This window comes from Aethalodelphis obliquidens, unplaced genomic scaffold, assembly GCF_003676395.1.
Source record: "Aethalodelphis obliquidens isolate GAN/ISIS:26980383/991018 unplaced genomic scaffold, ASM367639v1 scaffold25, whole genome shotgun sequence".
Lineage (NCBI taxonomy): Eukaryota > Metazoa > Chordata > Mammalia > Artiodactyla > Delphinidae > Aethalodelphis > Aethalodelphis obliquidens.
In genome coordinates, this window is record NW_020837969.1 from 8572078 (window position 1) to 8594666 (window position 22589).

The 22589-nt window shown below is 43.1% G+C and overlaps 1 protein-coding gene across 1 annotated transcript in view; it reads left to right on the forward strand.

Moving 5' to 3' along the window:
- CSMD1 (CUB and Sushi multiple domains 1) overlaps window positions 1-22589 on the forward strand; it is a 1488158-nt gene that overhangs the window by 428923 nt on the left and 1036646 nt on the right. The window lies entirely within an intron of this gene.

A 22589-nucleotide genomic window follows, 5' to 3' on the forward strand; every position in this document is an offset into this window, starting at 1 on the left:
AAGGCAAGTGCTTAATAGGAGAATCTCAAAACACTTAAATCGTCCTTCCAGATTCGTACATTATATTACATTAAATAAATATGGCATCACCTAAATGATATAGTGAGCTTGTAAGCCAATACTTTCAACAGAATTTTAAAAAAATTAAATATTTCATGTACTCATGCGATGGGGGGGTGGAATTCCTTCATAGCTGTTACATTTATTATAAACTCACTCCTATTATATATTCTCTTCTCTGTTGGCCTTTCGTACCATTATTCTATTCTGTGCTTTTACAAAAATTGATTTCTAGGTAGCCCTCAGAAAACTGGCAGGGGATTTGTGAGTGCCGCTTTCACGAGCACCTGCATATTACTGGCTCGAATTTGTGTCCAGTAGCTAAAAATATGCTTGTCATTAGCTGTGATTTAAGAAGTATCAGTGTCTAATCAATTCAGCCACTAACATTCAGGGGAGGATGTCATCTAGAGAAAAAGCTGAACAGTGATTAAGGCCTCATTGTTGGAGTGAAGCTTTTTTCATCAGGATGGTGAGTACATCCTGTAAATAGCGATGAAGTGTTGGCATATTCTAAAAAAAATTTTCCACCCAGTACAATTAAGCCTTTTACCAGAGAAAAAGGATCTTTGAGTTACTGCCGTATTTACACATATTTTCCGTTTTATCTTTTCAAACTTTCTTTAGATTTGCTCAAGGAAGGGACTTGTGTTGCAAAGGAAATATTTACTGATACCTAAAATTAGAAGTGATAATTAGGATAGCATCTAACGTGTAGAGGAAGGGACTGTTTTACCATTATGGTGAATTAGTGGATTATAAATTGCATGTGGTTATTAAAAGAAAATTGGTTTTCCAGTCTAAACTGGAAGGTTGACATAACGTGAGATATATGTGATTCTTCCAACTAGTCATTACATCACAGAGAATACTGGGCCATGTGAGCTCAAATATTACCCAAATATCACCCACGTTTCCCAAGAAGAGGTGGCTATCATATTGAATCTTCAGTTGCTTCCTACCATGGGGAATGTATATATGGTTTCATGTTAGCAAACATTCCTTCTTCTTCTTTTATTTTTTTTTTTGTTGTTGTCCTTGGGACAGTGAAGATCCAGCTTGTGGTTTATTCTATTTAAAATTTTATTTATTTTTAAATAGAGATAATTTTTTTTTTTTTTTTTTTTTTTGCGGTTGCCGGGCCTCTCACCGTTGTGGCCTCTCCCGTTGCGGAGCACAGGCTCCGGATGCGCAGGCTCAGCGGCCATAGCTCACGGGCCCAGCCGCTCCGCAGCATGGGACATCTTCTCGGACCGGGGCACGAACCCGTGTCCCCTGCATCGGCAGGCGGACTCTCAACCACTGCACCACCAGGGAAGCCCAATAGAGATAATTTTTTAGAGCACTTTACGGGTCACAGAAAAATTGAGGTGGAGGGTACAGAGATTTTCCATATACCCCAAGCCCCACACACAACAGCTTTCTCTATTATCTACATGACCCATCAGAGTAGTACGTCTGTTGCAATTGATGAACCTATATTGACGCATCATCATCACCCAAAGTGTATAGTTTACATGAGAGTTCACGCTTGGTGTTGTATCGATACATTCTTTGGGTTTGAACAAATGCATAATGACATGTATCCATCATCATCTATCAGAGAGAATTTCCACGGCCCTAAAAATCCACTGTGCTCCCCCTGTTCATCCCTGCTTTCCCCAACCATTGGCAATCACTGATCTTTTTTTTTTCACGTGTCTTCCACTGATCTTTTTACTGCCTCCATAGTTCAGCTTCTTCCAGAATGTTCTACAGTTGGAAGCATACAATGTGTAACCTTTTCAGGTTGGCCTCTTTCACTTAGTTATATGCATTTAAGTTTCCTCTAAGTCTTTTCACGGTTTGATAGCTCATTTCCTTTAACTGCTGAAAAATATTTCATCGTCTGGATGGACCACAGTTAATCCATTCACCTACTGAGGGACATCTTCGTTGCTTCTAAGTTTTGGCAGTTATGAATAAAGCTTCTGTAAACATCCGTGTGCAGATTTTCGTGTGGACATAAGTTTTCAGCTCCTTTGGGTAAATACCGAGGAGTATGATTGCTGAACCTGATGTAAGAGTAGACTAAATTCCGTAAGAAACTGCCTGACTGTCCTCCGAAGTGATTGCATCATTCCTTCTTAATAGCTCGGACAGCACTTCCAAATTCACCTGGGCTCATAGGCTGGGCCGGACCATTTATGTCACTAGAGGGGCTTTTTGTCCTTACTGCCTAAACTCTGTAGTGAAGTTCTAGATTGAGGTTGGGATTCTTCATGTCCACACCATGAATAGACCCCTTTCTCCAGTATGGAGGTGACCTCTGTGCAGGCTGTGTCTTCAGGGGGGGCCTTGCCATACCAGCAGCAGGAGAGAGTCTGGAACCCTCTCACCTGGAGCAACATCCCCAAGTGTGTTCAGCAGAACAGTAGCTGTCAGTACTGTTCCCCCAAAATATGGTCCCCAGGTCAACCTGTTGGATGCCCCAGGTAAGGGGCTCAGTATCCCCGCCCTGGGGAGACAGTGTACATTAGTGTACAGGCACCTCCACGAAGTCCTGCATTAAAGACGGTTCTTGATATTGTTTTTACCAAGCATATCCCAAATGTGTTTTCATGGGACGCTTTTTGCCTAACACTTATTTTCCGCGGCAGAGGTTGAATTCTGAGGAATACACTGCCTGAAACATCTGTAAAACAAAGACCACTTTGTCCCTTTCCCCTCATAAACAAGCAGATTTTGCTAGGTCATTCTCAATCTTACCTTCAGAAATAAAAGCCAAAATAATAAAAGAACCCATTTGATCTTTTTCACATCTCTTACCCCAAACTTCTCCCCACCCCAATCGTGGCACCATCAAGTCTTGAAGAAGCCTGCCTTGCTTATGATTCGTGAGGGTTCTCTCTTTCCCCTAAAGTTTGATGTAATCGAGGAGATTGAGAATGTTCTATTTGTGAGTGAGAATGTTCAGTTTGTGATTGACCAAGGAAGGTCAGTCACAAATCCCTAAACATTTATTATATGCTAGGCACTAAGTTCATTAAATACATTATCTTGTGTGTGGTATGTATATGTTCTGATTTCTTATATTAGAAGTATTGTTATGCTTTTAAGCACCTATGAGAATTAAACAAAAATTCTCAATCAGTGTGATATAAAAGGACTTCTTTTCAACACGTAAGTCGAGTGCTGTGTGTTACCCTTTTTCTAGATTCTCGGGATACGTCAGTGACCAAAACAAGTAAAGATCTTTGCCTCGCATTACAGTTGGGGAGAGCAGACCGTGGTCAATGCTTTAACATGTAAACTCTGTAATATGCTAGCAGTTGATAAATATTATAAAAGAAAGAAGAGAAGGATAAGGGAGTTGGTAATGGCTAGGGTAGGGTGTGTGTGGGAAATAAATGGTAGGTTGTAGTTTGAAGTTTAAAATAGTGTAGTCAAGGTGGGTCTTATTGAGAAGGTGGTGAGAGCAGAGATTTGAAGGAGATGAGGGAGTTCGCCAGATGGAAAGAGAATGTGTCTGTAGGAAAATGTAAAAACATCTTGTTGGAAGGGGTGTTACATTGTGACAACTTCAGAAATATTCAGACATGGTGACTGACCTTTTTATTTTTAACTATGATGGTAAAGCCATAGACCAGCAGGGTGCCTTCTCAGATCCCCACCATGGGTTCACCGGAGCCAGTGCTGGTTTGGAGGTATAATGCTGAATGCACGAGCACTATTCATAGTTCCCTAGGAGAAAAGCTCACAAATGTTTGATTAGTGGTACAAATTCAGACGCTTCTCTGCAAGGGACATGGGGCTAGGAATCAAGACACGTGTTCTTAGCGTAATCCCATCATCTGTCAGCTGTGGGAAATTGGATTTACCACGGAATTCCCTGAGCTTCAGTTTTCAAAGCAATATATTTTTTTCTCACTACAAAAGATAGTCTGTTAGCCGCAGAAAGTTGAAATTACATGCAAATATAAAGATCTCCAAGAAGAAAAAAGTCATCATTCAACAATCCAGCTCTTCATCATTAGTAATGTATCTGAGTCAGAAATCTATATGCTAAAGGTTGACTAAAGCAATTTTCAAAGGATGATTTAAAAAAGCTTCATGAATGTTTGATTAATGTCTGTATGTAATGCTAATATATGGGTGAACATAGTCCCTAGACAATTTTCAAGTTTCTCCCTCAAGGAAAAAGAAAATAATGTATGTTATTTTTCTATCATAATGTGATATAATTTAACATCAACTCGTGACATTATGCAATTTTTTACCTTCTACAATGTTTTCCAGTTTCTGTGTTAAGTCTTTAGGCTTCCAAATCTTAACAGTTATTATAGCACGTTATCAGAAGGTCATTACGGTAAATGTACCAATATAAAGAATGCAAAAAAAAATAACGTTATAAAAATAATTCTTTTACATGTTAAATGGATGATAATCTACTTGAAATCTGCCCCTACTTTTCTTTTTATAATTATTTAATACAGCCATTTAACAATATTTTTTATTTTTATGGGAAATTCTTAACAGCCTTTGCTTCATCAGGCACTGGTAAAAAAAAAAAAAAAAAAAAGTTGAAAAAAAAAGAAAATTATCAGGTATAAATATCATTGTGGTGAATAGGATCTCCAAGGAGGCTGGTAGGTGGGCTCCGGGAAGTTCAGAAGGTAGGAACCTGGAACCTCGGGATGGTTCAGAACCTCCAGTTGTGAAATTAACTCTGCATTGTGCCGTAAGGATCCAGAGTCTACCAGTCTTTATGAAGAACAGTGGGGTGATGAGATGGAAAGAACCGTGATCTGAGCGCTGGTTATCTCTGTATTTTTCCTTTGGTGGTTGTCACCAGTTAGCTATTTGGGATTCCCTTCCTTATTTTTATTAGGATTGTTCCAGAGAATTGCTATGCAGACTGGGTTAGGTAACATAAAAGCACGTGGTTGGGAAAGTGGTGTAAAGACAAAATGATTTATATATATTCCTTTTTTTAATGAATTTATTTATTTTATTTATTTATTATTTTTGGCTGCGTTGGGTCTTCATTGCTGCATACAGGCTTTCTCTAGTTGCTGCAAGCGGGGGCTAATCTTTGTTGCAGTGCGCGGGCTTCTTGTTGCAATGGCTTCTCTTGTTGCGGAGCACAGGTTGTAGGCGCGCGGGCTCAGTAGTGTTCTCAGGCTCAGTTGTTCTGCCACACGGGCTTAGTTACTCCATGGTAAGTGGGATCTTCCCGGACCAGGTATCCAACCCGTGTCCCCTGCATTGGCAGGTGGGTTCTTAACCACTGAGCCACCAGGGAAGTCCCAAAATGATTTATATGTATTCTTTACTGCAGTTTTCTGCACTCAGTTGTATGGTCCATGGGGATGTATGGTCTAGGCTTAGAATAATATTTGTGCATAATTGGTGCCCAGCCAATATTTGTGGAATTAATTAATTCCCCACTTTACTGAAAGCTTATCTATATTTTTCAATAGTATTTATGTTCTGTCACCTAAAGGTTCTCTGAAGAAAGATTTATGCACTAAAATGTGTTGAAAAATAACTCTTGTGGATGATTTTTTTTATTGAAGTATAGTTGATTTACAATATTGTGTTAGTTTCAAGTGTACAGCAAAGTGATTCAGTTATACATATATATATATACACACACATATGTGTATTCTTTTTCATATTCTTTTCCATTATAGGTTATTACAAGTTATTGAATATAGTTCCCTGTACTACGCAGTAGGTCCTTGTTTTTATTTTATACATAGTAATTTGTATATGTTAATCCCAAACTCCTAATTTATTCCTCCCCCCACTTTCCCCTTTGGTAATCATAAGGTTGTTTTCTATGTCTGTGAGTTTATGTCTGTTTTGTAAATAAGTTCATTTATATCATATTTTTAGATTCCACATATAAGTGATATCATATGTCATTAGTCTTTCTCTGTCTGACTTACTTCACTTACTATGATAATCTCTAGGTCCATCCATATTGCTGCAAATGGCATTATTTCATTCTTTTTTATGGCTGAGTGATATTCCATTGTATACATGTACCACATCTTCTTTATCCATTCATCTGTCAGTGGACATTTAGGTTGCTTCCATGTCTTACCTATTGTAAATAGTGCTGCAGTGCACACTGGGGTGCGTGTATCTTTTCTACTTAAGAGTTTTCCGTAGATATATGCCCAGGAGTGGGATTGCTGGATCATATGGTAGCTCTGTTTTTAGTTTAATGAGGAACCTCCATACTGTTCTCCATAGTGGCTGCACCAATTTACATTCCCACCAACAGTGCAGGAGGGTTCCCTTTTCTCCACACCCTCTCCAGCATTTATTGTTTGTAGACTTTTTGATGATGGCCATTCTGACCGGTGTGAGGTGATACCTTGTTGTAGTTTTGGTTTGCATTTCTCTAATAATTAGCGATGTTGAGCACCTTTTCATGTGCCTGTTTCTTCTCAACTATGTCTAAGGGAGTGTCTAGCTCTAAATTCTATGAACATGTGACTAAAGTTCAAATGCCCTATGTCACTTTTCCTTTATATTTTTGCCAAATTTCATCACTATTCTCCTGGACCCTACTTCCTTTATTTATTCAATAATTTTCCATTGATTAATATGTTCTTCCTTCAATATAATATATTGTTAGAAAATAACCCTGCTCCTTCCTCCGGTTTACCATGGTGCATATTAGTAAATTCCTTAATCCTTGATGTTAAAATCCATACACATTTTCTTTAATACATTGCTTGTTATTCCCCCTCTTAAATGAATCAGTTTACTTTTTGTTTGTTGCTTTTTTTTGCCTTAGCTTTTATAAGAATTTGTTTCTGCTGTACACACCTAGTCTTTCATATTCTAAAGAATCCTTTAAAATTCTCATAACACATTGTAAGTAAAAATTGCAAATTTTAAAATAGAATTACAATTTCCTTTTAAAAAAGGGGAAAAAATCTGCATAACTAGGACAAGCTCTGTAATTTTTGAGATTTTTTGAGTGTAAAAGAAACTGGAGAGCTTCTTGTCCACAATTTATTAAGAATTTCAAGATGCCAACAGCAGAACATTCAGCCCAGTGCAGGCCCTTCCAAGCACTGACCCATGTGGCAGGCCTGCCATGAAGCCATCCCTGTCCATAGCCCTGATGGGCTGGATTGTTTAGAAAGGAAATAGATTTTAATGAGCTGGGGGAAGTCCCTAATTAAAGTAGCATGTGTGAACCATACACCTTATGAGATATTCTATGCTCAGAGGTGTAATTATGTGCTTGTGCACGCTTGTCAATATTTGTATGCCCTGTTTTATTAAGAGAGATAGAAGACAAGGAAACAACAGAATTAGGTACAGGGATTGACTTGGTCACCAATAAGACTGTGTCTTAGGAGAGCACTTAAAGACACAGCTTCACATGAAGGGTTTAACATGTGGGTCAGAGGAGGTGGAGTGATTCTCTGGTCTTTCTTGGGCTGGAGTTTGACCAGAGGAAATGAGGCCCCTGTGAACCCATATTGCCTCAACCCACCCAGCAGGTGGCATCAAAGCGTAGACAGACCATAGGCTTGGAAACAGCCGACCTTCAGCTCTTTGGGAAACAATTTTATGCGGGTTAGCTTGGGTTTCTGGTGATTGTAGTAGGTGCCACTTAACTTACTCTCCCCATCCTTCTCCTTTGCCAGAAGGAGGATCTGCCTGACAGAGGAGGTAGGCTCTGGAACTAACCATTTTTCTCCCTTTCATCCCCTCTCTGTCTCTCCCCCGACTCTCTTTCCAGCTGTCTGTCTCTCCCTCCCTCTGTCTGTCTCTCTCTCTATCTCTTTATATAGAGTACATGTTTGAAATTTGGACTGCCATGATTCATTCCAGAGAGATGGGAAAAATACTAACAGTACAAACTTTCTTATGCAAGAAATGGTAATTTTATATTTTAAATATACATGGGGTTTTTTGAAGTTTATTGCTTTGCAGTCACTCCAGGCATTTGATGTTTTGAAAGCTAATCTTCTCCTAATCAGTAGTGGCAACAAATTGGAAGAGTTGAATTTTCATACATACGTCACATCAGTCAAACATGTAGGGTCCTTACGATGTCTCCTTACAAATGACCCCAGAAGGAAGTTTGAGGCGTTCTTCCAGTATTTACTTGGCATTCATCAGGAGTGAGTTCTGACTAGAAAAAATATGTATCCCTTCTCTTTCTCTTTAACTAGTAAAACTCTTCAGTCTTAAGAAGATGTTCTGGGGATAACTGAAATAAAAATAGAAATTTCTAGAAATAGAGGGATGACGTGTGCGAAGTAAGGTTCACAACTCAAATCTGTCGTTTAAAAACTTCACCCGTTTTTAAGGAGCATATGTGAATTTTAGTGTTTAGCACACTGTTCTGGGTGGGAAATCTACAGTAGTTGGCATTTACGTGACATTTTCCCATTAAACCTGAAATGGAAAGATTTCTTCTGATTTCTCTTGATAACGCTCTTCGAGTTATTTTTATAATATTCACACTCATATATCCATAACTTTTTTTTTCTGTTTGACATGAATTTAAGGACTCACTTTTCTACTAACTTCGTGAATGTTTGTTAATACGGGAATGAGCTTTCCTAATTGCTTCTCCCCATTAGGACCTCAATTTGTGGGACTTGTGTCACCTGTAAAGGATGGCAGCCATGCTGTGTGGCACACTTGCCAGAGGTAATCTGCTCAGGCAGAAACCCTCTCACTGCCCTTGTTCCTAGCTGAATAGTTCAAGCTTAGTTGTTGAGGTTGAAGCCACCTAGGCTGTCGAGGCTAAGCCTGAGTGGTCCTGCCATAAATTTACAGAACCACCTGCAGCAGCAAATCCACTTGGCAAAGGCGAGGAGCTCCTCCGCGTGGCACCTGGAAGTCATCCTGGGCGTTGATGCTTGGGGCAGTCTCCCCCTCCACTGCCTGGACATTGGTGTGCCTACAAACAACCTGGGATCTTGTTAAAAGGCAGATTTTCACTCTGCCACTCGAGAAGACACTGAAATTCTGTATTTCTAACAAGTTCCTAAGTGCTGTTGATGGTTCCATTAGTGCAAATCCCTTAAGGTGGCAAGCCATCCACCTCTAGTGTGTATTTATGGGGGAAAACAATACCCACAGATCAAATCGACAAGTCCTGCTGTTCTCTTATCTATCTTTGCTTAATTATAAAGATGACCTTGTTTCATCTGGTTAGTTTCTTCCCTCATTCAATACTAAACAAAAGGGTGATGTGAATGGATAGGTTTTCTTGTTTATGGACTTAGGTTGTAGGTGTATCATGATGTGAGATGGAAATTTACTCAGTTTGCAACATGGTGTGTGTGTGTGCTTTAAGAAACTATAATAATTGTCAGTGTTTTCTGTGGCTAAGGAAAAAATCATGGAGTAGGATGGATAATTTATTCACCCATATGTTTGTTTATGGGTACTTTCCCCCTTTATATTCTCTGGTGACAAACATAATACAAGCTCAGTGTTTAAAAGTAGAAACTTACTGCATTGCGTAGGCAGGACTGTTAGGAGTCCCATTCAGGGAGAAATGGAACATACAGAGGGAGGAAAAGGGATAAAGTGGTTGAGCAGAAGGAGAGTGATTGAGTCCAGTTCTATTTCTTGGGGTGGGTTTTAAAAGATCTCACACAGCTCTTTCAGCTTTCGAGAGCCTTCTCCTCACAGGAGAAGGCTCAGGAATAGTTCAGGAATAGTTCATGAGACCAGGTAAGAAAAGCACGCAAGACAGCTTCTGCACTTCTCTGTCTCTCCCAGTGGCCAGATAGGTTGCCTCTCCTCCTTCATCCGTGAGCAAAAGCCATCCTGCAATGCTCTCACTCCTGTTCAGCTCAAATCGCTCCATTGATCTAAATCTCCACAGTGAACGTGTTCTGGCTTCCAGCCTAAGACCTCATTACAAGAGAGAAAAAATATCCCTGACTCTTGTTAAAGAAAAAATAACATTCTCACTGTTATGAAAAACTATTCCAGGCACTTGGTACACAATGGTAAGGCAGACTGTATTTAAGCCCATTGCAGTAGGGTCTGAACACAGCGTGGGAAGTGGGGCCTTATAGCCAACGAGCACGAGGGGGCCAGAGGCTGGAAAATTGCGAAGAGGAAGCGTCAGGAGTGAGGCGAATTCTGGCTAAACCAACCTGATGAAGGGGATTCTTGCTGAAGGCAGTTCAGGGTGATCACACCATCACCTGGGGGATGAGGAACCTGATCAGATATAGAAGGTGGTTCAGGTGTTAAGAGAGAGGGCTTCTGGTTAAGCGGACTTAGCGGGATTCTTGCTAAGACTGGACAGTGCAGAGACGAACATGGGATTCCAAAAGTTAGGTCTAGTTGAAAAAGAGCTCAGGGGAGTCCGAGTAGAGTTTGATCAAAGAGAGAAACTTCCACTCAGAGAACACTGCCCCTTTTGCATTTTAATACATTAGTGACTGTTATATATTTTTTATATTCTGATTTTTCACTCAATACTTTATATTGCTCACTTTTTCTGGGTTTTAAAAGCCCTTTATTTTTATTATTTTTTTTTTTTTGCGGTACGCGGGCCTCTTACTGTTGTGGCCTCTCCCGTTGCGGAGCATAGGCTCCAAATGCACAGGCTCAGCGGCCATGGCTCACGGGCCCAGCCGCTCCGCGGCATGTGGGATCTTCCCAGACCGGGGCACAAACCCGTGTCCCCTGCATCGGCAGGCGGACTCCCAACCACTGCACCACCAGGGAAGCCCTAAAAGCCCTTTAAAGCATCCATTTTAATGACTGTAATATTTCATCATGATACTTTATTATGTTAATGACTTTACTAACATACAGATATAGATTGTAATTGAAGGGATTTTCCCCACCTCACATAGCTCTTTAGGTTAAGCTTTGGAGCCAGACACCCTGCAGAGGGTGGCATGGACTTCACTCGCTGAATGGTGAGCCCAGGGTTGGGGTCTGTCACCTGGAAATGGCTTCTGTTTTCCAATCACCCAAGGATGCTTGTAGACTAGCAGCCTGCTATACAAAGAAAAAGATAGAGATAATACCTCTGTCTGTCCGTCCATCCATCCACCTATCCATCCGTCTAACCATGCATGCTTCCATCCACCCACCCATCCATCCATCCATCCATCTAACCATGCTTGCATCCTTCCATCCACCCACCAACCCATCAATCCATCCATCTGTCCATCTATCTATATCTTCGCTAATGTTTCTGGGTCTTTCTTTTAGCTCAGTAGAAGGAAAGGGAAACACTGGTTAACAACCTTTTTAAGTTACTTAATAAATATTGGAAAATGGCTCTGCAGAAATCTGTACTAATTTCTGCTCACTCCAACTGTCCTATTACAGCTTGAAGTATGATGATAGATTTTCTTCTTTGCTCATTTGCTAGGGGGGAAAGTGTCATTTAATTTCCACCTCTTTCATTACTAGGGAGGTTGTACAATTTTTGTGTTTACTAATCATTTGTAATTACACTGTTATGAATTTTCTATTCTGTCCTTCACTCTAACGCATTCACGTATTGTGGTGTTTATAAAAACTGGCAATTTTCTTAGCTAATTTCCTTGAAAGATCACAATTCTTTCCATTCAGGATTTTTAAAAAATCGATTATTTTGAGAAGTGTATCTAATTGGTAGACTTATGTTAAAAGACCGATATAATTCTTAGAGCATTCTGAGAATTTACAGTGATGCAAAATTTTTACCTCGTCATGTAAGTTATTTTCCTTCTTTCATTTCTGTAGACCAAAGGTGTGAAAGCAAGGGGCAAACAAATTTGTCTCATTAAATTTGTCTCATTTGTTTAAAAGACTGTTTTCCATTCTGATCCCTTTGACAACCTGAGTTGTTTCAGTCCATTGATAGGAGACTATAAAGTAGCTTTTGCAATGAATGATATCTTTATTTCTTGCATTCTATCTCCATCTTTCTGTTTCCCTTTTTTTTTCTTCTTTTTTTTTTTTGCCATGCCGACTGGCTTGCAGGGTCTTAGTTTCCTGACCCAGGGATCGAACCCGGACCTGGCAGTGAAAGTGCCGAGTACTAACCCCTGGACCGCCAGGGAATTCCCCTCTGTTTACCTTTTAAAAACGTCGTAAATTCTGTTGTTTTTAGTCTGGATGGAAGAAACGTCACTATTCTTTTTAGAAGTTGAGTGCTGAATTATCTCTGCCCTACACAACGATCTTCTAAACTTGTGTCTTGGGTATTTCTTGAGGGCCTGCTCTTTGCCATCCCCTGGGCTGAGCATGGGGGGAGGGGTACAGTGGTGAGCAGGCGACCCCACCCCCAGGGAGACACGTTCAACAGGTACATCAGGGCTGCATGAAGAGGCATCACAGATGGAATGGCTTTGCCCAGAAAGTACAAGCTACCGTGAGAAAGTATAACAAACGGCACACATTAAGCCCTGCAGGGAGAGTTTCCCTGTGGACCTGGTATTCAAAAATGAGAAGTGTGGGCTTCCCTGGTGGCGTAGTGGTTGAGAGTCCGCCTGCCGATGCAGGGGACACGGGTTCGTGCCCCAGTCCGGGAAGATCCCACATGCCGCGGAGCGGCTGGGCCCGTGAGCCGTGGTCTCTGAGCCTGCGCGTCCAGAGCCTGTGCTCCACAACGGGAGAGGCCTCAGCAGTGAGAGGCCCGCGTACCGCAAAAAAAAAGAGAGAAGTGAAGATAAAGTGAAGCAAAACCTACTCATCTTATACCTGAAAGTTTGGACCCTTTGACCAACATCTTAGTATACCCCATGCCTCCAGCCCCTAGCAACCACCATTCTGCTGTCTGATACTATGGCTTCTGCATTTTTCGGTTCCACAAAGGAGACCCAGTGTACAACACGGTGATCATGTAGTTAATAATACTGTATCATATACTTGAAATGTGCTGACAGAGTAGATCTTGTGTCCTCACCACACACGCGCACCCACGCGTGCACGCGCGCACATACACACACACATTATGACAACTATTCGAGGGGGTGGATGTGTTAATTAGCATGATTGTGGTCATTTCACATGTATACATATGTCACAATGTCACTTTGCTCACCTTAGTTTTTATTGGTCAATTGTACACCTCAGTAAAGCTGGAGAAAAATACGTTAGGCCAAAGTGTGAGGGAAAGTAAGTCAGGCCAACAGAAAGGGGTTGAGATGAGGTTGATTAGGGCCCTGCAGGCTGTCTTACAGGTGTTGGGCTTTATTCTGACTGCAGAGGAAAAGCACTGAGAGTGGTTGGGTCGGAAGCCCACGATCTGGGCTTCACTTGTTCAGGAAGACTCACTGCATCGCTAGGATGAAGGGAGTGACCTGATCCGAAGATCAGTTAGCAGTTAGCAGCCGTCAGCCAGGTGAGTTTGCACTGGGATGTCGGTGGGAGAGACGTGAACAGAACTGAGGTCTATTTAGAAGGTATAATCGTCAGAACTTGGTGGCATAAACTCATTTTCTGCCGTCATTTTACAGCAGCACACACTTGCAGGAATAAATCACTGCGTGTTGTCACACTCCTAGCCCCTCACATGCACAACAGGCAATAGAAAAATAGGTTTTTTTTTTTAAGTTCACTTACATTACAAGAAAACATTAAATACAAAGCCCACAGGAAAAAAAAAAGAAGGAAAAGTTGCAATAAACTGTGTTCTAAATTTTTGGTACATTAGGAATAACATGAGGAAATTTCACCCTGAAATGTGTAAGGTTAATATTTGTTGAAAGGTCCTGAAGGTGGGATTTGGAATCCCATCCTAAGGGTTAAGGGAGTTTCTTTTTGAGCTGAAAGATAAAATAAAAAGGCATGAGGTAGAGCCATCAAAGGAGCCCTTGCAGTCGGTTTCCAGATCTTTGCTGCAGGCTTCTGTCATTTCAGCGCATCTCAGATCATTATCTAAGATGTGGAGGTGAGTTCACAAGTGGACTTCGCACTCAGAAGGGAGAAGGGCCGGATAAAGTGTGAAATCATGGTGCTTATTGTGAGGCTGTCGGAGTTTTCTTTTTAACAAAGATGCAGGATACCAGCAGTTTAAATTGCCCAGGATTCGTTCTAAGGGTCAAAACAGTCTATGGCTTCCCCAGGGAAGTGCTCCCAGCAGATGAGGGGGCAGCTTTGCAGAGGCCAAGTTCCGAGCCCTTTTTCAAAACGTGGACGTGTTAAAATAGTCTGCAGTTAACTTTGCATTGTTGAAAAACAAAAAGTAACACAACTTGCCGATGCGGGGGGGCGCGGGTTTGTGCCCCGGTCCGGGAGGATCCCGCGTGCCGCGGAGCAGCTGGGCCCGTGGGCCGTGGCCGCTGGGCCTGCGCGTCCGGAACCTGTGCTCTGTGACAGGAGAGGCCCGCGTGCCGCAAAAAAAAAAAAAAAGTAACACAACTGATTAACTTAAAAAATAATAATAACGTTTAACTGAGAACCTGCGTGATTCTCATAGAAATCTTGATTTAAATACTATTTCTCTTAATTTTACGAAGAAAATTAGATACTTTGTCATATGTGCATTACCGTTTAAGTGAAAGCTTATTTAAAGCTTCATCAGAAAATAAAAGTGCCTGATTTTTGTTGAAACATAGCTAGCCCTTTCCTGAAAAGAAGCAGACCCCTCAATTAGTATTTCTTATCAAGAAATCACTGGGAAAAGATTCTTGGAGTTAAAAGGATATATTTTTAGGCTGTACTTTACTCATTCAACCAGATTGTGCTTATGCAAACTGCTAACCCTAGAAAGGGCAACGTTACTCTTTCTTTACTCCCCAAAAGATAGTGTGGCCAAATTCAGGCAGCTATTTTCTAAATACTGGCATCCTTCCTGGGAATATGGGATTCATATGCAGAAGACAGTGCGGCCATTATTAAGGAATCACCGCCCTCCTTGCACTTTAAAGCAACCCCGTTTTCCAGAAGTAACACAAGGAAACGGTGATGCTACCCGATGGACGTGCATGGGTGAGTCAGGGCTCCCAGGTGAGAGCTTGGGAAGTTCATTTTGCAGGAGGCAGGTGGGAAGGGGACCAAGTGCAAGGGTGTGGGTGGCACATGGGTGTAGAGAGGGCTGAAGAATCAGGGTGCAGGGGGCACCGCCCAGACTGAGGGCTCGCGGGCAGGTGGGGAGCCGGGTGGGCAGTGCCCCCCGCCCCCCCCGGCAGAGACACCTCCTGGCTGCTTGGCCAGGTTGGGGCCAGTTCACTTGCAGGTGACAATGCCACCAAGACCCAGTGGTATCGGAATGAATCCCTAAGATATGTCTGTGGCTGATCGCGGCGCGGGGAGGGGTATCTATGCGACCACATCGCAGGGCACACGCCCACCCACTGTGAGAGGGTCCCACGCTGGGGACACTGTGCGCAGGGTGCAGCGGAGAGAGGTCTTCTGGGCTTCCTATCTACATGCTTTGCCTTTTAAGATCTCCTGTGAGGTTGCAGGTCTGGATTCACCAGACGTTTTGAGATGAGGGGAGAAGTGACTGAAGCACTTTATCTAAATCTTCACAGCTGTATGGTCTCCCGAGGCCTTCCAAAAGCTGCAGGGAACCCGTGTGGGCGTCCGGCCCCAGCAGGTGCGCATTACATCCGTGCCTGCCCTCCGCCACTCAGGGCCAGCTAGGGGCAGCTCCGGGAGCCCTCGTTCCCTCCCAGAGTGATCAGAACCCCACCACCACTGCTGTTAGCTACGCACTGGGGACTTAACTGATGGAGACTCTTACCTGAGGGAACCCAAGATCCAGTCCAGGAAAGAGGACTTACTCCCTGAAGCTCCCCTTTCCTTCCAGCTGCTGTTGAGTCAGGGCAGCATCGTATCCAAGAGCAAGGTCAGTCATGCCACGTTGCCTGGGGCTAGTTGCCCACTGGGTTGGCCTTGGACAGATCACTTAATTCTGTTATTTTAAGCTTCTTTGTTTGAAAGGTAGGCATCATGCCCCTCTCTCACTGGGTTATTTTGAGGCTCACACAGGCATTTAGAGCAGTGCCTGTCTTACAGTAAGCCTTCATTAGTTCTAGCTATTGTTAATTTTTCCGCTTTGGGCTAAAGTATAACCTTGAGATGGGCATCCGCTCTGACCCAAAGGGTTCAGCATGTAGAGAGGGGTCCACATCTTATCTTGCCCCTAAAGCTCCACGGGCAGGTGTAATTACCCCATTTCATGTAAAAGGATGTTAAGTTTCAGGGAGAATGCTTCCCGCTGAAGTATTAGTTCATAATGGCTTCAGGAGTTATCTTCTCCATCAATATTTTCTTCTTAATATAAACACTCCTCTGCTGAATCTCTTCAGGACCCAAGGAGCAGAAGGTCTACTTTTTTTTTTTTTAAACACTGCATTTTTTAAAATTGAAGTATAGTTTATTTACAATGTTGTGTTAGTTTCATGTGTACAGCAAAGTGATTCAGTTATACAGATATATGTATATTCTTTTTCAGATTCTTTTCCTTATGGGTTATTACAAAATACTGAGTAGAGTTCCCTGTGCTGTACAGTAGGTCCTTGTTGTTTATCTATTTTATATACAGGAGTGTGTATATTTTAAACCCAAACTCCTAATTTACCAACTCCCCACCCCTGCACTTACCCTTTGGTAACCGTAAGTTTGTTTTCTGTGTCTGTTGGTCTAGTTCTGTTTTGTATATGAGTTCATTTGTAGCATTTTTTTAGATTCCACATATAAGTGATAATCTTGTATTTGTCTTTCTCTGTCTGACTTACTTCCCTTAGTATGATCATCTCTAGGTCCATCCATGTTGCTGCAAATGGCATTATTTCATTCATTTTTATGGCTGAGTAATACAGAGTGTCTACTTGAAAAACTAACAATTGATTTGCCAAGTTGGGGCATAGACCCCCTTAACCCCCAGCTGGCCACCTCTTTGGCTTTTTGACTCAAGAAGTACAGCTCAGTGCTTTGTGACCACCTAGAGGGGTGAGATAGGGAGGGAGACACAAGAGGGAAGAGATGTGGGAACATATGTATATGTATAACTGATTCACTTTGTTATAAAGCAGAAACTAACACACCATTGTAAAGCAGTTATACCCCAATAAAGATGTAAAAAAAAAAAAAAAAAAGAAGTACAGTTGAGCTAGGGGAGCGGTGGGGGAGAAAGCTGGTCTCCACCCCAGCCAGGAGAGAGGCACCTGGTGTTGGGATGGAGCTGGGAAGAGGGAAGGTGACACTACCTTCAACAAGGATTTCTTCAGGGCTTCCATGCCCAGCAGCTGCTGGGAGATGCAAAGTAAAAGGTGTGGCCCTGACCTTAAGGAGGTTTAATCTCTCCGGGGCGACGCACTTGACCATGAAGCAGTTGGCCAACGATTTCAGACAGTGTATGTGTGAGAAAATAACTGGTCTACCGTGTGACTGCTTCACAGGGGAATGACGCTTGAGGTTGCTTTTGAATAACCTCTTAGCGGAGAGACCTGGAATTTCAATTTACCCCAGTGTCAATTACAAGTAAAGCTTCTCTTGCCTTATAGTGAATTATATATATAGTGAATTATATATTTTGGAAAGCAACATGGACTTAATAATTTGACCTAACATGTAGTCAACGCCCAACTTGTAAAAGGTGCAGTGGGAAATGCTTTCAATCCACGGGCTTTGAAGCACAGTCGTGGTTGCCATTTTACAGATAAAGGAGAGAGTGAACAGCAAGCGCATCTCATTCAGTAATTGAGCCTTAAGTTTGGATGGATTGTTTTCAAACGCAGTTTGAGATGCTCAGATTAAATGTGTAAGTACATTAAGGTTTGGAAATTACCTATCACACTGAGTTCTCTAAACCACACATTCACCTTAACTTTTCACCAAATTAGCTCAAATCATATAAGGTAGAGTATCAGAGGTGCTCTAGCCCTTCCATAGAACCACTTCATTCTGTTTTCAGGGGTCACAGTGATTCCTTGGAGACGGGAGGGAGCATCCTTGGTGGATGTGAGGTGGGCATTTAGTCTCACCTGCCTATTGCTTTCCCAGAATAAGGGTTAGAATTTAAATTAGGGTGACCTGTGCACCAAACTACTATACCGTTTCCCCCTCCTTGTTTCTGTAAGAATCCAGATCTCTGTGCCAATTACAAAGAAAGCCCCTCAGGAAGGAAGGTAAGGGGCCAAATGCAGACCTAGGAATGCCAACACGTGGGCATCCTGTTTTGACCGTGGTGCTGCGTTCCTGCCTGGAGGCTTCCTGGTGACACGTGGTGCGTGTCAGCAAGTTGTACCGTTGAAGGCTGTGGTGCTGGGCCTGCAGGACTCGTGGACGAAAACAAAGACAAAAACAAGATCCATTAACCTCTTTGCTCTGCGTCATTGTCACCAGTCAGTCTGGAGGTTGTTCTCATTTTGCTTTGCGTGTTGGCGACCAGGTGAATTCCCCCGCCGCACAAATGCCTTGTTGGATGGAGCTCACCGCTGAGCCTCTGGCCTGTCAGGCTGTTCAGCTGGTTGTCAGCATAAAATGACGACAGGGTGTGTTTCCTCTGTCTCCTGTGAGTGCTTTCCAGTGAGAGAAACAGATGCTTCAGAGAAAAGAAGAGTGCCCACGACGGGGGAAGGGCAGTAATGTTCTTCATCTTACCTGCATCTGAGAACGTAGACGTCATGAGAGTACTTACAGTGCCTCTTACGAGAACATAGGAATAGGCTGTTGCATTTTTTTTCTCTTCTTTAAATTGAAATATAGTTAATTTTACAATGTTGTGTTCGTTTCAGTGTACGGCAAAGTGATTCAGTTATATATACCTGTATAATTTTTTTTCAGATTCTTTTCCATTATAGGTTATAACAAGATACCAAGTATAGTTTCCTGTGCTGTACAGTGGGTCCTTGGTGTTTATCTACTTTATAGATAGTAGTGTGTATCTGTTAATCCCAAACTCCTAGTTTATCCCTCCCGCCTTCCCCTTTGGTAGCTAGTAATTTGTTTTCTCTGTCTGTGAGTCTATTTCTGTTTTCTAAATAAGTTTATTTGTATCATTCTTTTAAATTCCACATATAAGTGATATCACATGATATTTCTCCATCTGACTTATTTCGCTAACTATGATAATCTCTAGCTGCATCCATGTTGCTGCAAATGACATTATTTCATTCTTTATGGCTGAGTAGTATTCCACTGTATATATGTACCACATCTTCTTTATCCATTCATCTGTGGATGGACATTTAGATTGTTTCCATGTCTTGGATATTGTGAATAGTGCTGCTATGAACATAGGGGTGCATGTATCTTTTCGAATTAGAGGTTTCTGCAGATATATGCCCAGTAGTGGGATTGCAGGATCACATGGTAACTCTATTTTTAGTTTTTTTAAGGAACCTCCATGCTGTTCTCCACAGTGGCTGCACCAGTTTACATCCCCACCGACAGTGTAGGAGGGTCCCTTCTCTCCACACCCTCTCCAGCATTTGTTATCTGTAGACTTTTGAATAATGGCTTCTCCGGTTTAAAAAGGCCTCATGTGTCTCCTGTCCATAAGCTCCTGGTGCCCACGGTGCTGCCAGGAAGACTAGATGGACTTCCTCTATAAAAAAGCAAGATAGTATTATTTGTGGGATTCTTAGTAAATTTGTTTCCATAAAATTATTTAGAAAATGTTGTTTTTTTTAAAAAAAAGAAACGTAGAGTGGGTTAGCTTTCCAAATTACCCCTATTAGATATGTGTGGAACTGGGAATAGTAGAGGCATGTGGGGTGCAGTTTGTACGTTGGTTCTATAATGTTGCCTATGCAATCAGACAGACAGAAATCAAGTGGCCTATTTACTCTCTTTCATCCCTGGTCCATTCTAGAACTGGCCCAGGAGAGAGATGCACCTAGAGGGTGAGCACACTGTGGCTGGAGAGAGAATGAGTCTTGGGCTTGGGGTAGAGAGAGGTTTTCTGTTCTTGAGTCCCATGGGTAGAGGTTTTCATGGACTGAACATTTGTGCTTCCAAAATTCATATGCGGGAGCTCCATGTGCTGACATTTGAAGATGGGGCCTTAGGGAGATAATTGGGATTAGATGAAGTCATGAGGATGGGCCCCCATGAGGGGATTAGTGCCCTTCTGAGCAGAGACACCAGAGAACTTGCCCTCTCTCCCATTTTATGTACACGCACAGAAGAAAGACCACGGGAGGGCACAGGGGGAAGACAGCCCTCTGCCAGCCAGGAAGGTTGCTCTGAACAGAAACCACCTTGGCCAGAACCTTGATCTTAGACTTTCCACCCAGACTTCAGAGCTGTGAGAAATGCATGTCTTTTGTTCAAGCTGTGCGTCTGTGATATCTTGTTGTGGCCGCCAGAGCTGCTAAGACGGGGCTGTTCTCAGCTCAGTGTAGGGCTGGGGTGGTAAACTGAGGACCAAACCATGAAAACTACAGCTGACCTTCCTCTTTAGATGCGTCTTAAAGAGAACATTCATGTATTTTAGCTGACCATCTGATGTTATACTGGGGACCTGGGAAGACCGCAGCATGACACAAACACAGGAAAAGAGAAACTCTCTCTTGCCTCCTCTGCAGCCCCTGAGCTAGAATGGCTGTGCATTCCCAGGTCACTAAAGCACTTTGCCCGCGGGGGGGAAGCTGCCCTTGGCTCTCCAGCCACCCGGTTGCAGTGATTATGTGCTCCTGGGTTAGCACAGATCCTCTGCATTGGAGAGAAACTGTTGCCAGGGCTGCTGGGACTCCCGTTTCCAGGAGAAACAAAACTGTAGCCATAACATCAGGGCATGCATTCAACATATATCTGCTCATGAGGTCCTGTCTACTATGTTGTAGAATACACAAAGTCAGACCATACAGTGGTCTGTGCATTTCCACACAGTGCAGTGGAAATTCAGTGCAGAACTGTATGTGAGGGGCACACAGGGAGATACAGGCTTAGAAGGGACATCAGAGTAGATTCCTGTGAGTTTAGACCTCAGGGAAAGGTTGGCATTGGCCAGCCAGGCAGAGAGAGATGGGTGATGGTCTCGGCAGCAAGACTGGCTTCCGTGAAAGTGTAGAGAAAACTGCAGAGTGAGGCCGTTGGGGAACCTCCTTGGCTGGGCGCAGTCTGTGAGTCCAGCACAGGGGACCCCGTGCCTGCAGGAGCCTGCCGTCCTCACCCCTGCAGATGGGCCTCAGGGACCACTCCCTCCAAGCCTTCATTGGTGACCTCACGCCTGAGCCGGCTCTTGCCTTTGCTTTGTCATGTCTTTGCTACTCATCCTTCCTAATCCAGTCGCGTGACACCTCCTTGGACTCTTATTCACTCCCATGGAGAGGAGTCGTCTTTTCATTAAACTCCTATAGTGCATGAGATATGTCCCCAGCTACGGAATCCTGCCAGGGTTAATTGTTGACATGTCTGTTTCTCTGGCTGATGCTGGACCGTGACCAGGTGCCAGAGCTCCTCAGACACAGGTTCCTGACAGAAATGATCAGTAGGGAAGGTTTGTGTTAGACACTGTCCCTTAAGTCCCCCTTTGTACTTAGAGCCCATGTTGTCCAGGAACGTTCCCCTGAGTCTCACCCCATGGGCCTCAGTGTGTCAGTTTCAGCAGCTTAAGACGTTTAGGTTGACATGGTTCGTGCAGATACCACTGTAAATGGCTTCGACCCCAAATTCTTTGGGATTAGGTTCTTTACATAGAGCAAAATAATTAGCCAGCAAATCCAAACTGACGAAATGTCACAGGGAATCTGAAAGGTGCCCTCTTTCCTTTCAGAGACTGTTTGTGAGTTTCAACAGAGTTCTTATAAAAATTATTTTCTTTTTTTTTTTTTGAGGTATGCGGGCCTCTCACCGCTGTGGCCTCTCCCGTTGGCGGAGCACAGGCTCCAGACACGCAGGCTCAGCGGCCATGGCTCACGGGCCCAGCCGCTCCGCGGCATGTGGGATCTTCGCGGACCGGGGCACGAACCCGTGTCCCCTGCGTCGGCAGGCAGACTCTCAACCACTGCGCCACCAGGGAAGCCGGAAAAATTATTTTCTTAATCACTGAGAAACTCGCATGGTAGAAACTTTGAGCTATGTGGCAAAGAGAAAAGTGGCTTTTAAAGTTCGTATCCAAGAGGGGGCTCCTGGATGGCTGGTGGCTCCGTCCACACATGTGACGTGTCCACACACGGGATGTGCAGGTGTGTCCGCACACGGGATGTGTCCACACACGGGATGTACAGCTGTGTTCACACACGGGATGTGTCCACACACGGGATATGTCCACACACGGGATGTGTCCATGTGTTCACACACAGGACATGTCCACACACGGGATGTGCGGATGTGTCCACACACGGGATGTACGGATGTGTCCACACACGGGACATGTCCATACGCGGGATGTGTTCCTTGACACGACAGCATTAACTTCAAAAAGAAAAGCAAAAAGAAAATTTGAAAAAAAAATGTTTTCCATATGAATGTTGTTGCTTCTTTTATTGAAATGCATGTCATTGTTCTTGAGTCTGGAAGGCTTAGATGAGGTATGGCTTTTGCCAACTGTGTAGTCAAGTGCCGTCTGCAGAACAATGTGCTTTAATGAACCTTAGTGTGACGTATCCTTATGGGTTTGATCAGCGGGTACATCTGGG